The 18,834-nt window shown below is 42.1% G+C and overlaps 1 protein-coding gene across 7 annotated transcripts in view; it reads left to right on the plus strand.

The window, feature by feature from the left end:
- The window catches only part of LOC138749879 (synaptic vesicle glycoprotein 2B-like), a 139,939-nt gene that overhangs the window by 46,900 nt on the left and 74,205 nt on the right, over window positions 1-18,834 (plus strand). The gene's annotated exons all lie outside the window — the stretch shown is intronic.

Consider the following 18,834-nt stretch of genomic DNA (forward strand, 5'->3'; position numbering starts at 1 on the left):
AGCTGATGGTCTTCCAATTATTCTGGATGTCTGACTTTGTGGGTGTCCCTGGGAACAGCCCAAAGATCAGAGCATCCTCTGAAATTCTGCTGCTGTGGATGAACCATGACAAGGACCCTTGCATCCTTCTCCACATACTCTTAGCAAATCTGCATTCAACAAAGAGGTGGGTGATTGTCCCCAATTCACCACAGTCATCTCGGGGACAATGTGTGTGGTGGGTGTTCTTACAGTTGTACAGGAAGAATCTGACCAGAAGGGCTACAGTAGTTAGAGCACTGGTCTTGTAAACAAGGGGTCACAAGTTTGTTCCTCGCTAGGGCCTCATTTCTGTAAGGGGCACTTGACAAAGTAGCGACTCTCCCTCTCTTCCTTACGGTAGAAAGTTAAAGAATTGCATATATGCTACATTCTCAATGTAGTATTATGTAACAATAATGGAATCTTTATCTTTACTCTCCCACCAGGCAAGCTAAGTTTTGTGCTTGTTGGTGAGCACTGGTGATGAGGCATTCCACCAGATGACCTGGATGGAACCACCTCACAATATCCACTGAGTCCCAATCTCTCAGTGTCTGCAGAAAGTTCTGTGCTGACCATTGCATGATGGCCTTGTCAAAGGTGTTTGCCTGGAAACACTTTTCCACAAAGGATAGGTAGTGCAGAAAAATCCACTGACAGGGACAAACCCATCCTTCGCCACACTTGAGACAGGTAGAACCTCAGCATATATCGGCACTTGATGCTCTCATACCTTGGTTCCATGCACAGTCTGAAGCAGCCACACATGAAGGTGGTCTTCAGAATTAGGGCCACATTGGAATCATCCTTGCCTCTGTTGTCTGGTGACTTGTACATGGCAACCCTGCAGGCCCTTTCATTTGGAATTCCCAAATGAACAAGAAGATTGCTCTGGTAACTGCCAGGGTGGAAGTGCAGGGGATGGACCACACCCACGCCATGTGCAGCAGTACCGAGAGCACCTCGCACCTGATGACCAGGTTCTTCCCTGTAACTGAGAGGGAGCATTGCCCCAACAGTCCCAATTTCTGATGGACCTTTGCGATATGCTCCCACCAATTTTTGTTGCGTGCCTCAGCCCCTCCAAACCAGATCCCCAACACCTTCAAGCATTCAGATCTGACTGTGAAGGGTATGACAGACCGGTCAGACCAGTTACCATTGAGCATGGTCTTGCTCTTCTAGTTTATCTTGGCATCTGACGCAGAATCCATCTGGTCGTAGATGCTGATAAGTCTACAGACTGATTGTGTGTCTAAATAGAGGATTGCAATGTTGTTCATGTACAGAGAGATTTTGACCCTAGTGCCTCCACTGTTCGTCAGTGTCACTTCCCTTATGCCCTTGCCCTTCCTGATGGATGCAGCAAATGGCTTGATGCAGCACTCAAAACATGACAAGAGAGCGCGGGCAACACAGCCTGACTCCACACTTGATGGGGAAGCTATCTGCTTCCCACCCGTTGATTAGAATTACACTACACATGTCCATATAAAAAGGATTTAATCCAATTTTGGATTCCCTCCCCCAAGGCCCAATTTGGAGAGCATGTCCATCATGTATGTGTATAATATCCAGTGGAAAGACTTCTTGTCCTGGATGACAAGTCAGGTGTCACCTTTCCTCTCCTGCATGTTGGCCATTTTACCTCTGAGCAGCATGAGGCTGTCAGAGATTTTCCAGCCTGGAACAATACAGGTTTTGTCTAGGTGGATCACTGCCCAGAATGGACTGATTCGATTGGTGACCACCTTGCACAGGATTTTGTAGTCAATGTTTAACAATGATATGGGTCTCCTATTACTGATATCCTCCCTCTCCCCCTTCTCTTTGAAGATGACATGCTGCCTGCTAGGAGCATAACATTGCAGATCAAGACCCACCCAATCTCATAAAGCCTGTGTACAACTCAGGCACTAAGATGTGGCTTCCATGGGTTTTTTTGGACCCATAGGAACAATTGGAGTCCATCAACTCCTCCAGGATCATTGGATGGTCCAAACTTTTCAACTTGCTGTCATTCAAGACATCCATTTATCAAAGACAGGAAGTCTGTAAGGCCATTCTTTCTGTGGTCTTAGTGTCATACACACTGGCATAAAAAGATCTGCTGATCCTCCGTTTGCCCATCTGCAAGATGTGATTGGGCCATCCTCTTCCTTAAAGGCTGTGGATCACATAGCTCCCCCTGTGAACCTTTTGGCAAAAGAAACATGAGCACTTCTTAATCCTGCTCCATTGTGGATCGGATGATGATCTTGGAAGAGTCTTAGGTGAATAGTGTGGCTTGCTGGCTCTTCACCTCTTGGAATTCTTCCCTCACACCCACCCCTGTCAATGGCTGAAGGAGGAGTTGCTCCAACTCAGTTTGAAGTTGGCTCAGTTTCTTCTGCTCCTGCCTTGCTCTCTGAATACATTTGAGGATAAATAACCTCTTGATGTTCTCCTTGGTCACTTCCCACCAGGTCACTGGGGAGTCAAAGAAGGGTTTCATGGTTCTCCAACCCACGTACTCCTTCTTTAGTTCCTCTACATTCTCTGGGGTTAGCAACTTCAGGTTCAGCTTCCACATTCCCTTGCCCACCGTCTGGTCCCCTGTCAGTGACAGGAGGCTTGAACGATCTTGTTGTCAGAGAAAAACACCAGCATGATGGCAATGATTTTGACTGTGTCAGCCTTCGACCAGGTTGAGCCATCTAACCTCTACCAGTTGGGCTGCGGCTATGCTTCACCTGCAGGGGTGCACAAAGCATCACGCAGATGTGCATCCTTTACTGTCTCTATCAGGAGTCTGGAGAAACTGTCCATTCTGATATTAGCAGCGTCGGATCGTCCTGCCACATCAGTGATGCAGTTGAAGTCAGTGGATTTTTTTTTATTAAAAGGGTCAATTTTCTCATTGTTTATTCACCAATTTGCTCCCCCCATCCTCCAGAGTTGATGTGGTGCCATGGAAACAGATAGAACCCAACCTCTTCAACCATAGCTTGCACAGTGGGCTGGTTGGAGTGTTACGCCTTGACATTACTGAAGTGTTGACAATGTACCCATGCAGATATCCCTCAACAATGGTAGACCATAAAGTGATTGCAGTTTCGGCCATAGCAAATCAAGAGTATCTTTCGTTATGAAATTGCAACACCCTCTCTATGCTATAACATCCACAGAAGTTGTCAAAATCCCATCTGGTTCATTAATGCCTTTTAAGAAGGAATGTTGCTTCTTTCACCAAGTCCCCTTCATTCATAACCGCAGACCCTTGAGCCCGTGTATCTTTGAAAGGGTCCTGGAAGCTCTTGAATCAAGACAAAGTTCCCTCCCACTCCAGGATGATATTTCACTCCAGACATGAGGAAAAGCTGCTTTGACAAAGTTGATGGCTTTCAGCTGAGACTCACCCTGTTGGTTGGTGTATGATGCCATGGTGTCATTTCAAAGAAGAGCAGAGGAATTATTTAATTTGTCTTTGGCACTATTTATATTCCATTTAATACGGCTAATATGTGCAGTTTGGGTGATTGTCACGCTGCTTTTTGTGAGAATTTATTGAATGCAACTTGAGTAAAACACAGAAGTCTGTAGATATTGTGATTGAAGTAAAAACAATGCTGGAGAAACTCAGCAGGTCAAACAGTGGACTTCATATTGCAAAGATATAGATACATTCCAAATGTTTCGGGCTTGAACCCTTCATCAAGGTTTGAGTAAAATGTGGGCAAGCACCCAAACAAAATAGTGGAGGGGAGGGGTAGGGGTAAGGTGGATAAAGGAGGGAGAACACACCAGCAAACAAGAGGAGGAGGGAAGGCTTTGTGAATGGAGAAGGAAGGAGATGGAGAGCTGGAGGTAAGAAGACAGAAGGATGGGGAAGAGAGGGAGAACGGGGAGTGGGCTAGCAGAAACCGGAGGTCGATGTTAATAGCATCTGGCTCGAGAGTGCCCAGCTGGAAAATTAGGCCTTGCTCCTCCAGTTTATGGGTGGTCTTGATTTAACAGTACATGAGGCCATGGATGCAACCTTTTCTCCTTCCTACATTATAGCATCAAAGATAGTTTATTGTGAGTATTTGACCATCATGGAAAGCCTGATGGAAATGGAAATCTTTCCTCCTCTTTGGATTTGGTCTTTCATGTGTCCTGTTAATTTCTTCTCCTTGGGCGGTGTCTCAAGATCGATCCTTCCACTCCACTTCTGTGGCTTCTCAGCTGACTGATGTGCACATGGTGAGATGTGTAGATTTTGAAAGACCCAGGTCCTGCTGTGCTGGTCTCCCAACAGCAAATCATTGATTATGAGTGCACACCCTGACTGCTTCTGAAGTTGATGAGGAAATTACAGTCAGAAGGAATTGATGTTTGGATAAAACCAGGCAGAATGATTCAGAGAAAACCAAAACAAAACTTTCTAAAATTACTTCTTTAGGAAAACTACAGCAAAATGTATAATCAAGGTTTGTGTTGTTAATCAAGCCATTCTTACAAGCTAGCAGAAAAAAAATGTGCTTGGTTAAGCAGTAATAAAATATGGCTATCATCTCTGAGGAGGAAAACCTTCATATTCACTTCAAAATCTTCAGTAGTATCTTTCTAAAATTTCTAAGTTTTTTCAAGCATAAAATGTTACTGTTGCATAATGGTTACAAAATTAAAATTGTTTAATCAAAATGCATTTTTAGTGTTTCAAATTATTGTAGAGTCTGATTAGTGGCATATAAAATACATTGCAAGTAACAGATTTCATGTTGAACCATCAATGCCAATTTTCTTCAATGTGTAGCAAAGAAATTAAAAAAAACCCTTGCATCCAAGTACTACTTTTCATAATTGTATTGATCTTCCAAAGGATATTCCAACCAATTATGTAAATTTTGGGATTTTTAAGTAGAAGCCTAATAGCCTGAATACGCCTGGGATTGTCTGATCTCGGAAGCAGGCACAGGCCTGGTCAATATTTGGAGGGGAGATGCTTAGGAACACCAGGTGCTGTAGGTTTCTGTGAGGGGCGCTGGGCAAAGTGGCGACTCTCTGTTTGCCTTACGGTAAACAAACGTTGAAAAATTTCATGTGTGTTACATTCTATTATGTGACAATAATGAAACCTTTACCTTTACCTTTATTAGCACCGTAGTAGCAAATCCAGTAGCTAATTTGTCACCACAGGCTCACATCAACAGCAATATGATAATGATCAAATATATTACATTTGCGGTGTTGGCAAAGTGATTAATATTGGTCTTGCATCTGCTGTCCTTCAATGTAACGCCATTGGAATTGAATTATCTTCATGTGCACCAAGGTACAGTGAAAAGGTTTATTTTGCAAGTTGTCCAGGCAAGTACAGGGTGCAGCGTTATAATAAGTCAAAATGTGCATGGTTTTGTGTTCAAGATTTTAAGATTCTTTTTAATAGTACAGAACATGTAATACTACATGAAATTGCTTTCTGCCTGCCGTCAGGCAAACAAAGAATTGCCAGTGGTCTAGACCAGCGCCCCTTTCAGTAAGAGAGAAAGAGAAGCAAAAGAGAGTCCCTTCAGAGTCATTGAGTGTCCGTGGATTCACCTCCAGCCGCTCCCGCGGCCTCTGCACAGAACCCTGTTCAATCCATTGGCAACCCAAGCTCCAAATCCAAACCTCTGACATGATCAGGAAGTCTTCAGTTCCGAAGCCATTTGGGAGCACTTCCAGTCCTCAGCACTCTCTTGGATCCTGGCTCTGATACCGAGTTCTCATGAGCCATGCGTTACAAGTTGAAGTGCAGGGCATAGAGAAAAGTACCGTTAAAACAGTGCAAAGGCATCATCTTTACCAATTAGCTGCCCATTTAAAAGTCTAATAACAGCAGGAAAGAAACTGTCTTTGAATCTGGAGGATGTTGTTTTCAAGCTCATGTATCTTCTGGGATGCCAGGAATGATATATGAAGAAAGACTGGGATTATACTCATTTTAATGAGAGAGGATCTCATTGAGACAAATAAGTCTGACAAGACAACACAGGCTAGATGCAGGAAGAATCTTGCGGACTGAGATGAGGAGAAACCTTTTTCACTCACAGAGCTGTGAACTTGTGGAATTCTTGACCACAGAAAGTTGTTCAGGTCAGGTTGTGAGGTGAATTGAAAAAGGAGTTGGATGAGGCCCTCTTAGCAAAAGGGATCAAGAGGTGGGGTGAGAAAGCAGGAATAAGGTACTGAGGTCATATGATCCATGGCTATACTGAATGGTGGAGCAGGTACAAAGGGCAGAATGGCTTTCTTCTGGTTTCCATATTTTCTGCTTGATGGAAGGTGGGGAGAAGAGAGAATGATCAGGATGGGATCGGTCCTTCAATGTATTGAAGATGTGTTGGCAGTTTTCCTGTGATTGCAGAAGGTCTGGATGGAGTCAATGGAGGGAAGGTTAGTTTGAATGATGGCCTGTGTTGCGTTCACACATCTTTGAAGACTACACTTCCAATAGAGCAGCATCCCTCAGCACTAAACAGGATTCCAGCCCACACCTAGAAGGAGAGAAACTAATTACAGTAAAACCCCTGTTATCCAGCACCTATGAGGATTGATAGATGCTGGTTAAGTGTATTTTCCAGTTGCCAGAGACTTACTCTCACAATGCCTAACATGCCAGCATTAAGAATAAACAGTTTAAAAGACAAAAATATTATATAATGTAATCTTTACTGTACTTACACAGAACGAACTTCACTTGCATGAATTTATGAACCTTAAAGCATTTTACTTTATTTTCAGTCACATTCTTTGAAAACATTTAACCGCCGCTGCATCTGCAGGTTCCTCCCCCTCCATGGATCTGCCCAAAAGATGAACCGTAGATAACCTGCCCTTCCTCCAAGGTTGTAGATAAAGCCTTATTGATATATTTAATAATATACTAACAAAAATAAAGACTTACTAAGCAGGGATAAGGAAACACTTTAAGAGAGTCACCCCAACGGCGAGCAGCATCAACCAGCTCTTTTCATCCTGGGCGACGCCATTGCTGTTTCACACAACTTTATTCAAACAGCTGCTACAAGCAAAGCTCAACCAAGACACTCCGCCGGCTGAATATTGCTCCCATCTTCACCAAAGGTTTATGTGTTACTTCAGAGAACATTTACTTTCACAAATTTAAACATCCATATTTGTTACCTATTATTTTTTTTAAATATTTTCCTCAATTTTTTTTGCCAGTTGCTTGAATTCTAAATACCAGGTGTTTTAATGTACTGAGGTCCATCATCAGGCAAGAAGTGGTGTTCACCTTGCTTCTTAAAATACTGTGATTTGAAGAGGTGTTTGGGGAAAGTTTATTTGAGTAGAGCAGAAGATGCTGGAATAAATAAAAGAGAAAATGTCAAAAACACTCAGCAGGTCAGGCTCATGCACAAAGAGACTCATTGTTTTCAGGCTGTAGAGTCTTTATTAGAACTGGGAAGTGGACAGAAGATGCTCTTTAAATGGCTGGGAGAGCTGGAAAGAGGGTATCTCTAATCAGGTAAAACCAGTCTGATTGTGGGGATAAGCTTTAAGTAGTGTTATCTGGTCAGCAAGCAGTTAGAGAGTGAGAACGTGGAATTTTCATTTCAAAAGTAAGTATGAAAAGAAAATAGAGGAACATATGTAAATTTTAAGGAAGATGTTTCAGTTGATTCACCGGAGATTCATTTGTTTCTGATTTCTCATGACGTCGGAGGAGATTTTCATTGCAATCTCCACTTAATAAAATTCAAATGTATTCGGTGACATGGAGAGAGATTCCTCTTTTGACTTATTTGTTAATTTGGGTGCAAATCGCCCACAAAATTCAGCCAGTTTTGAGGAATATTTTTAAGTCTACGCTCCCACCCATGTTCCTCTTAAAAAAAAACCCCTGTTTCAGTGCCGTGTGACTCTAAATCTGAAAATAATAATTTCCAATCAAGACCAGCAGTGCCAGCCAATCAGTTGGTGATGAAATATAAAGAAAGGAGGACTCTGAAGAGCAGGCAGTCATGTCTCTCAGCACATCATGTCACCACAATTAGCAATCTTTGAACCCTTGTATGATGCATTGATAGGAAGTCACGTTGCTGTAAAACCAACAACATTGTGGCTGGATGCTTTAATGATAATGCAGAGTGATGGTAATGCTCAGCGGGTGAGGCATGATCTGTGTCGAGAGATCAGAGTTAAGGTTTCGGGTATTTGATCTCCCAGAGGCCAACCATTTTAATTTGCATCCCACTCCCAGCTGACATGGCCTCATGTACTGTCAAGCCAAAACCACCTGGAAATTGGAGGAGCAACACCTAATTTTCCATTTGGGCACTCTCCAACTGGATGACATTAACATCGACCTCCAGTTTCTGCTAGCCTACTCCCCATTCTCCCTCCCTTCCCTATCCCTCTGTCTTCTTTCCTCCAGTTCTCCTCTCCCTTCCCTCTCCATTCACAGAGCCACCTCCTCCCTCTGTTTGCTGGTGTGCCCTCTCTCCCTTATCCACCTATTACCTCCTGCCTGTGGGACTGTGCTCCTCCCCCCGCCATTTGTTTGGGCGCTGCCTACATTTTCTTCATTCGTTGATGAAGGGCTCCAACCCATTACACTGGTTATGTATCTTTATCTTTGCTATCTAAAGTACACTGTTTGACCCGCTGAGTTTATCCAGCATCATGTTTTTACTTCAATCATGGTGACTGCAGACTTTTGTACATTTAAAAATTTCAGTTGGATAGCCCCCTTCAAAGATCTTTGAACTAAAATATTCACTCAGCTTCTGTTTCCATAGAGGGCTCAGTGTTTCTGGCATTTTTTTTTTGAAGTACACTGTTGTATAAACATCATGGTCATTATCAAGCAAAATACTGACAATCTGAGCCAAAAACAAAATGTTGGAAATACTCAGCAGGATATATGAAGAAAAGAACAGAGTTAGAATTTCAGGTGCTGAAACTTCACTCTGTTTCTCCCTTCACAGAAGCAGTCTTTCACGAATGCTCTCCTCCACGTATTTAGAAGGTGGGCTCTTTCCTTAATGTTTTTTTTGAGGGTCATTTGACATTGGACTAACCCTCAACCCCTCAGTTTTACTTTGGAACAGGGCTTCGTCATCGAACACTGATCCAAAGCATGCAAAGTGGATCAAACTGAAAGATGTTCCTGGCTTATATGGGGGAGGGGGGAGGAGAGAAAAGGCAGCAAAATTGAATGGAAGAAAAGGTTAAAGGAATTTCAAGCATATCCAGAACAAGAGATAGGTATGAAAATGCTTTTGCTTTTTGCCAGTGGCATTGAGGACAAAAGACAACTGTAATTCAGCTGATTTTATTTTTAAACCACAAAATGAGATATAAGATTAAAGAGGTTCACATGTGCAATGAAAATGAAAGAAATAGTGAATTGGAAACTCTGAGGATCAATGGGATACAATGCGATTTGGAAGTTCTATTTCTAATGGATTCAGTTGAAGGGATTTAGAATAATTGACTAAGGAGAATGCAAAATTTTACTCCAAAGTCAATTCAAATCCCATGATATTGGAGAGTGCTCAAGACTTCATTGAGTATTAATCAAATAAAGACATTCTGAGGTCTTTAATAGGATCTTCAATAAGCAGGTAGGGTGGTAAATGGGGTATTGACTATAAGAATGAGGAAGTCACATTGCAGCTGTATCAAATTTTGTTAGGCCACCTTTGGAATATTGTGTGCCATTCTGGTTGCCTCATTACAGGAAAGCAGTGGGGGCTTTAGAGAGAAGAGATTTATCAGTTTGCTGTCTGGATTAAAGGGCGTGAACTATAAAGAGAAGTTGGAGAAACTTGACAGTCAGGAGATGAGGGGTGATATAAATTTAATTTTTATATTTAGATATACAGCACAGTAACAGACCCTTTTGGCCCACGAGCCCGTGCCGCCCAATTGACCTACAACTCCCGGTACATCTTGAATAGTGGGAGGAAATTGGAGCACCCAGAGAAAATCCACGCAGACACGGGGAGAACATACAAACTTCTTACAGACGCCATGGGATTGGAACCCCACTATAACAGCATTACAGCTAAGAGTGCCGATGAGTTTATGAGGTACTGATAGGTTCGATAGTCCGAACCTTTTGTGAAAATTATTGCAAATATTAACGGATGAGAGGATGTTTAAGGACATTTAAGGAGATATCTTTTACATGTGGAATGGTAGGTGCTTGGAACAGGCTTCCGAGGATAGTGGTGGATACAGGCATGATATTGAGAGGATTATAGATAGACACATGTATGTGTGGGGATAGGGGGAAGAAGAGGTTTATTTTAATTTGATATCATGTTTGGCGCAGAGATGGTGGGGCTTGCAGGGCCTGCTCCATTTCTGAACTTTTTGACGTGCTATGTGAATAGTCCTTTCCCACACTGATATCTTTGTCTTATTATTTTAGTTTTCTTTGACCTTTTCAAAGTCTGACCTGAGCATGTTATTCCATAACAACCTATCCCCCTTCAGTTACAGATGCTCTTTTTGTAACAGTCTCTGTTTGATGCATTAATCTTCATATAACACTCTCTACCTCTTGTGTTGTCCAGTGAACAACACACTGTGCCTGATTCCATGCATAATCTACATGATTCGGTGCTTTGCCATGCATTCAATAGGATCCTCTCTGAGCACAGTGTTCTACACACCTTCGAGTATCAACCTACACAGATCACTGCTGTGGTGGCAGCTGAAATCCTAGTTTGGTAATGACTCCCAAGACTACAGTCATTATTTCAGTTTAAACAATACATTTTTGGAGAATCACTAAGATTAGGGAAGGGGTCAGTGCGAAAGCCTTGCAGTGCAGCTATCTTACATATTTTAACACTGAATGGATGCTTTGGGAAAAAATATAATTGATCAGCATTGGAAAAGAAAAATGGGCCAGGCTTGTGCCCATTTTCTGGCATTAATTCAGGGGCTTGACATTAGTGTTATTGAAGGTAGACTGAATGGTAAAAATCTAGCCTTCATCTTAGTGTCCTGAGTAGTTGTCATCTCAGAACCTGAGTGTGAGGTATCAAAGAGATGATTTAGGAAGTGGAACTAGTTGGCTAACTCTGTGTGGCATTAGCAGGTGTGCCAAACACCCCCTTCTTTTCTCTGTGACCTTTGGATGATCATTCAGGCTAAATGATTCTATTGTTGTATATTATTCAGAATTGTTCTTAGACATTCTGTGATTATATAATCCTAGGCAAATTTTCACAGTTCTATGAATCTTTAGATATCTGTAGGATTCAGGATTTGTCAAAAATAGAAAATGCTGGAAACACTCAGCAAGTCAGACAGCCTCTGTGAGAAGAAACAAATAGTTAATATCTCAGCTCCAGGGCAGGTCATTAGAACAGACAAGGGAGAAAACAAGTTAGTTTTAGATAGTGGAGAAAGTTGGGGAGGGATTGGATGGAACAAAACGAATCTCTCCAAAACAGTGAGACCAGATGCCCATTTAAGAAGCAGTTAATGAGAAAGAAGTCCTGATACAGGGTCCTCACCCCAAATCTTGACACATCTGTTGGTCTGGAAATGTTACTGGACCCTCCAAGTCCTTCCAGTCTTCTGAGTTTTATTGAAGTAATTGAAGCCTGTCTGGCAAGAGCTTATCTCCCACCTTTGCTGCTCTATGTAGTTAACTTGTTTTCTCTCTTCCCCAGTTCTGATGAAGGGTTCTGGATTTTAATCACTAGCCACAGATGCTGACTGAGCTTTCCCACCATTATCTCCGTTTCTGGTGTATTACCCCAGACCCAGGAGAGTGCCCCATGTCCCATGTCTTTTTCACTTCATCTCATTCAATATCACTCCATACAAAAGAAAAAAATAATTCCTTTAACACTTCTCACAATCAGCAATTTGCTTTTAAAGTTTTATCAGTATTCTAGTGATGGCAACACAGAAGAATATTTGTATAAGGTGATCTCCCACAAATAGCCATGTACTAGATAGCAAACTATCTGCTTTAAAAATGGCAATAGGTTTGACCCAAAATGCAGGAGTTACATTGCTTGTTTTTCAAAGTATTACCATGACATGGAATCATTAACATTTACCTGAGGCACCTTTGTCAGAGGCACAAATTCAATCCCATTGCAACTAGGATTTCAAAATTCAGCACATTTTAATTAAATACATTGCATTTTCAAAAAAAAACAAAATGATGTGACTTTTATCACAATATTAAAATGTTTAAACATCAACTAATTCATTACTATCTTCCTGGGAGTGAAATCTGCCATTCACAATTTGTCTGGTGAATTCAAATCCACCCATGTAGTTGGCTCAGAACTGACTTGTCATTTATGGGGTAATTGGGGTTGGGGCAGCATGGTTAGTGTAATGGTTAGTGCAACACTGTAACAGCGACAGCAACTGGGGTTTGAATCCGGCACTGCCTGTAGGGTGCTTATACCTTCTCCCCGTGTCTGCGTGCGTTTCCTCTGGGTTCTCCGGATTCCTCCAAAACGTACCAGCCAGGGTTGTAGTCAATTGGGTGTACATAGACAGCTTCTTCCCTGCTGCCTTCAGATTCCTGAATAATCAATGAACCAAAGACATTGCCTTAGTTTTTGTGTACTTTTTTTATATAGTAATGTTGTAAGATGGTTATAATATGAACATTTGCACACTATGATGTGGACGCAAAACACCAAATTTCATGACTTGACCATGACAATGAATTCTGATTCTTTTCAATGTCTGGTGTTTATTCTCACCTCTTTCTCCCATTCTCAGTCCACCAGCAAATGCTAGTTTTCCCCCGTGTCACATGAACCATCTGTTTAATGTGCTCTAAGCCAATTCTGTTACAAACATGTAATCAAATTATTACATTGAGATTTAATTAGCAATCTTTTCCATCATATAATTCTCATTTTTGACCTCAGCATTCTTCTCCACACTATTTCTCAAATCCACAGCTCTAATGCACTGCCAACAATTTATATTTCAAACATTAAGAATTCATGCATTTTCTGACAGCATCATCAACCTTCCCTGCAGCTCCTGAAGCTTTTTAATTCTTTTGTTTGCTCTGTGTACACATTATGTTTCCAGTCTTTGGAAGGAGGAGGGAGTGCCAAGATGGATTTTTTTTTAAGGAGTCGTGCCGATAACATTTTAAATTCAAAAACAAAGAAAGTCTTGCTGACAATTTACATCAAACAGGATTATTCATGAAGAATTTCATACTCCACTAGTTTAAATATTATGGGAAAGTCAATTTTGAATGAGAGAAGACTAGTGAGGCAGGAAGACAAGTGAGGAGTGCTTTTGGAGCATGAGGCTTTATTGGCTAAAGAGCACAGACAAAAGTGACATCTGGAGACACAAGGAAGACTGAAGATGCTGGAATCTGAAGCTAATCACAATGAACAGCATCAGTGGGTGAAAAAGAGCAGTCGATGTTTCAAACCAAAGCTCTTTATCCAGACAGGATCAATGTAGTAGAGCAGCTGGTGTAAAGGACAGTATTTGAAGGGTGGGATCATGCGTGCAACCAGGTTCTAACATTAGGGGGAGCGAGCACATAAAAAAGGCACCACGACACATACCATATAGTGAGTCAGTGTTGAATGGTGGGCCACACTGATTTTTAGGCGGCATTGGATTGGAGCAGGGGTGTGGGGGAGGCGTGTTGGGTGCAAATACAATTGCACAGATTTCAACAATTCTTTTTCCAATGAAGGGCTCTGACCTGAATCGTCGACTGCTATTTCTTCCCATGCATGCATGGGAAAAGAGAGATCTGGGCCGGTTTTACCTTCTACATATATTTGTGATGAGACCGGGATCTGAATCTGATCCCACTCTACTGGTTCTCACTCCCTTAAACTGAGACAATCTTGCCCTGCACATCCAGGTAGGAACAGATGCCCTACAATGTTGAGTTAGTTTGGTGAAGACAACTTTTTGTCTGGATTAAAAAATAGAGACACACTGGAGACTGCAGATGTGGAAATCTGAAGCTAGTGGATGGAGCAGCATCAGAATGGGCGACCTTCAGCAGATCCCGGTTCGATCTAGACCTCTGCTGTGTCTGTGTGGAGGTTGCACATACTTTGTTTGTTTCACCTGAGTTTGTTTCCTTTCATGTCCCAAATACGAACTGAAGGTTAATTGACCTTGATATACTTTCTCTGTAAAGCTGTGGACTCCTTCTATTTGCAAGTAATCTAATTAGCTAGAGTTCTGCCCAGAATGAGGTGTTTCTGTGCCATAAATTCTATAGAAACATCTGGCTTATTCTATCTTTATAATTATCCTTCCAGTTTATCTCATTTAATTTCACAAAGAAAAACTTGGTGTAGGTCATTTCTGACAAACAAACATTTTAGTATTCAAAAATCTTAATATCCTTTATTTGGACTGGGTTCTCTCTTTGACCCAATGTTTCTGTTCAGTGTCCAGCCCTCCCTGGATTTAACCTAGCATTTACATCCAAGTTCCTAGCCAAATAATTAACCACAGCAGCATCAATTATTTAAAGGATTGTTCATTGCACAGGTCCACTCCAGTGTGTGAGAAGGGGAATCCTTTAATTCTCAAGTTTTGCCTTAGGATGATTAATCACGTACTTGCAGCTTCCAGTTCTGTGTACTTGAGTTAAATTAAATCGCTTTTAATTAGCCATCTCTGAGTATTTTAAAACCTCAGATGATTAAATAGTGATTACCGTTCACAATGCAACAGAGTCTTTGAGTCAAAGTCACACGCCATGAAAATAGACTCTTTAGCCTAGTGAATCTGTGTCAGTGATCCACCACTCTGCTTTTCGGATGGCATGGTTATTGTAGTGGTTGGCATAACGCTAGCCAGATTCAGATTTCAGCTTTATTGTCAGAGTACATATATCACATCACATGCAACACTGCAATTCTTTTTCCCGTGGGCAAGGCAGAATGACCATTTATGGGTTGTGTAAAAAAAACCTGTACTCAATGTACACATGTAAACAAATAAATAAATGTAAACAAACTGACTGTGCAATACAGAGAGAAAAAAAATCAATCCTGTAAAAATAAGAGTCCTTAAATGAGTCCCTGATTGAGTTTGATGTTGAGAAGTCTGATGGTGAAGGGGTACCAGCTGTTCCTGAACGTGGTGGTGTGAGTCTTATGGCTCCTATACCTCTTTCCTGATGGTAGCAGTGAGAACAGAGTACGTGCTGGGTGATGTGGATCCTTGATGATCGCTGCTTGCTATGCCAGTGACCTGGTTCCAATTCAGCGCCGTTTGTAAGAAGTGTGTATGTTCTCCATATGACTGTGTGAGTTTTCTCCAGGTGCTCCAGTTTCCTCCCAAGTTCCAACAATGCACAGGATGAGTAGGTGAAATGGCCACATGGGTGTATTTAGGTGGTGTGGGCTCATATGCCGGAAGGGCCTGTTGCCATGCTGTACCCTCTCTGGGCTCAGCACTTCCATCAGTGCCACCAAGAAGTTGTTTGCTTGGGTGCCATTCAGATCTACCAGCAGTGTGTTGTGAAAAACAAATTGTACTTTTTCGACCTTTTCATCAATAGTGAGGCAGGGCCACAGGTCCTTCCATTGACAAGCACAAGGTAAAGACTCTTGGTAAGATCCCCAACAGGTTTTTAAATTTTAAATTAAATGTGGACATACAGCACAGTAACAGGCTATTTCGTCTCATGACCCCTTGCTGACCATTTACACCTAATTAACCTTTTCAAATTAATCATTTCGAATGGTGGGAGGAAACCGGAGCCCCCAGAGAAAACCCACAGAGACACGGGGAGAAAGTGCAAAGTCTTCACGGACAACATGGGATTCGAACCTCAGTCCCGATCACTGGCACCATAGCAACGTCCGTTACACTAACTGTGCCATCCTGCAGTGCTAGCTCTCAATGAGGCCATTCCACTGGAAGTTGTCCCTAGTCTGACTGACTTGAGTAAAATGGAAGTTTAGAGCCTTTTTTAGACATTAATTTGTCCTTTGCCCCACTGGATGCTGCCCACTTGCTGAACCCACTGTCAATTTGTGCCCACTACAAGCCCTACTGCAGGGTTGCAGTATCACTCTAAGGAGATGCCTGAAGTATAGCCACCATGTTGAAGATGCCCTACACTTCTGTTCCATTTCTATTCTCCTTGGATGAAATTGAACAATGAGGAAGATTGGTTGCCAATTTTGAAGGCCATCAATAAAGGGTTGCAGTAGCTTTATGTATGGCTGTTATAAGTGCACTCTGAAAGTATACTTGATAGATTTCCATCTAAAAGGCGAGTCGATCAAACAGAAGTCCACGCTGTAACATTATCCTGGAGGGAAAACAAAGTATTCATTAATGGATGCTTTTTGGATGAAGCACCAAGTGGTCGAGACCACTGCGAAGCCCCTGACTCCAATATTTTCAATCACATTCTGTGTTAACAGCAGTTAGCACACTGTAATTATTCAGTGAGGGATGTGTGAGCCAGAGCAGATGGCTGAGGGAAAAGCTGATAATTATGGTTGGTTTCACTGAAGAACCAGACTACAGGAACAGTGGGAACAGCATGAGCCGTTCAGTTCCTCCAGCCATCTTCACCATCTTTCTCTCTTTTAATCGCTGGTACATCATATTTTTCATATCTTTAATTTCTAAGCAAGGGCCCATTGGGTATCACATTTGATTTTTCACCCCAGCATTCCAGGGACTTTACATTTCACAACCTGTGCTTGAATATTTACTTTTTTAACTTATTGCACTTGAATTTTAAGATCTGGTCTCACTAGAGCAGGGGTTCCCAACCTGGGGTACATGGACCCCCAGTGATACATTTGCACACTTCAAGGGGTACATTGGGTCTGAGAAAATAACCACTACTGTACAATACCTGGTGTTGTAATCTGCAGTCAGATTGCATAGTGTTGTTTTTTTTTTATCCTTAATTTTTAGGGGTACACGGGAATATATAAAAATGCCCAAGGGTTACAGAGGAACAAAAAGGTTGGGAACCCCTGCACTAGAGTATCCTGCTACAGTGAGGGATGGAGGGGGGGGGGGGAGAGAGAAAGGAAAAGTTTGTGAGAGAAAGAGGTGAGAAAGAAAATGAGAGAGAGATAAAGAGACAAAGATAGACATGGAAAGGGAGGTGGAGAGAGAGAGACAGACAGAGAATGCACATGTTGGCCCTCAGATTGAATTTGTACCAATAGAAGCCTCACAATACTGAAATATCACACCAAGCACTTGTATTTCCTGAATGCCATATATAACTACAGGACAAACCAAAATGCTACAGATGTATAAATCCTGTTGCACTGTAGAAAATGCAATGGCCAATTTGTACAAAGCAAGAACTCACAACCAGCAGCGAGCTAATGACCAAATCGGGTGAATTTTTAGAATCAGATCATCTTTCAACAATTGTTGGGCAATAAGATGGAGGTGTGCCGGGGCAAAGCATCACACCGAAGATTCAATTGTACTAGAAAGAAAATCAGATTATTCAATCAACTTTAGCTGTCCAATACTGGCCTCTGAAACTTACAGCTCATGAGTAAAGCTTTAAATTTCTCATCCTTTATATTGGTCTGCAAATTGTCCTGTTTCAAATGCATGTCCTTTGTCTATCCCACAGCCACCAGACCGAGTGAGGACTGTTGGAGTGAGCAACATTTGTGCTCACAACCTTGCCACTTCCCAAGACCTTTGCTGGTGTTAGGATTCAACATTGTTTTGAATAGAAAAGGAATGAACTGATTCTGCGGGTTAGTCAATGGTGTCAATATGCTAATTACAGGTAGTGCACTCAGGAGATTAGAGGGAGCCTATTTAGCCTGTGTTGTATTCAACCAGACCATCTGTCTGACGCATTAACAAGGGAGATTCAGTTTGGTACAAACAAGGTGAATGAAATTTCAGGATGGTGAATTAATAATGGGATTCCATTTTAAGTGCATTTCCATACCAGTACAATTATGGTATTATGGCAGAATACCAAGGCACAGTATGAAGGGAGTGCTGTGCGTTTAAAGCCGCTCAGGTCAATTCTGTAACTGGTGCTTCTCAGGCAGCCTGTCAGGAATGAGAGTAGTTCCTTGCACTGATTCTGCAGATTCTAAGGTGGTCGATGAAGTTCATGTGGGGGCTTCGGACTTTTCCACAGATGGGGCAAAAATGTGGCTGGCTGGAGAGGTGTGTGGGTAGTTTGTGAGGAGCTGTGCTGCCACCTGCACTTGTGCAGAGCTTTTATGTGCTACCAATGCACATCCAAATGCCAGCATCCTTTCTAGGTGAACAACCCTGGTGCAAAGGTCTCTCTCCCTTTGTCTGGCTCCTGCCAATCAACTGCTTCTATCTCTCAATTCCACCCCTCACCCTCCCCATCTGTCCATCATCCTTCTTGGTTCACCAATCTCTTACTGGTCCCTGTCTAACCCTGCCCACCCTGTTCTTATTATACTGGTTAGTTCCACTCTACATTCCGCCTTGTAAAATTCATTCCCTGCCACGGATGCTGCTTGACCTGCTGAGTTCCTCCAGCAGAGAGTGTTCTTTTTTGCTCCAGATTCCAGCCTCTGATCTCCAATTTACACTCAGATGGCCTTGTTGGGGAGGGCATGTCTCACGCTTGCCCAACATTGTGTTTGCCATACATAACGAGGCAGTAGCTATACTTCGAAAACTACTTCTCTACAGATGGAATTAATGCAGCAATATTCAAGGATAAGACTATCATAAGGAGGGAAGGTGGAAAAGATCAATGGAGAGCAGGTCAGTGATTTGATGTTTTCACCAGAGTTCAGCATAAAATCGGGAACAGGTCAGGATCAATGATAACCATTTTGGGATTAATAT

The sequence above is a fragment of the Narcine bancroftii genome, chromosome 14 (assembly GCF_036971445.1).
Source record: "Narcine bancroftii isolate sNarBan1 chromosome 14, sNarBan1.hap1, whole genome shotgun sequence".
NCBI lineage: Eukaryota > Metazoa > Chordata > Chondrichthyes > Torpediniformes > Narcinidae > Narcine > Narcine bancroftii.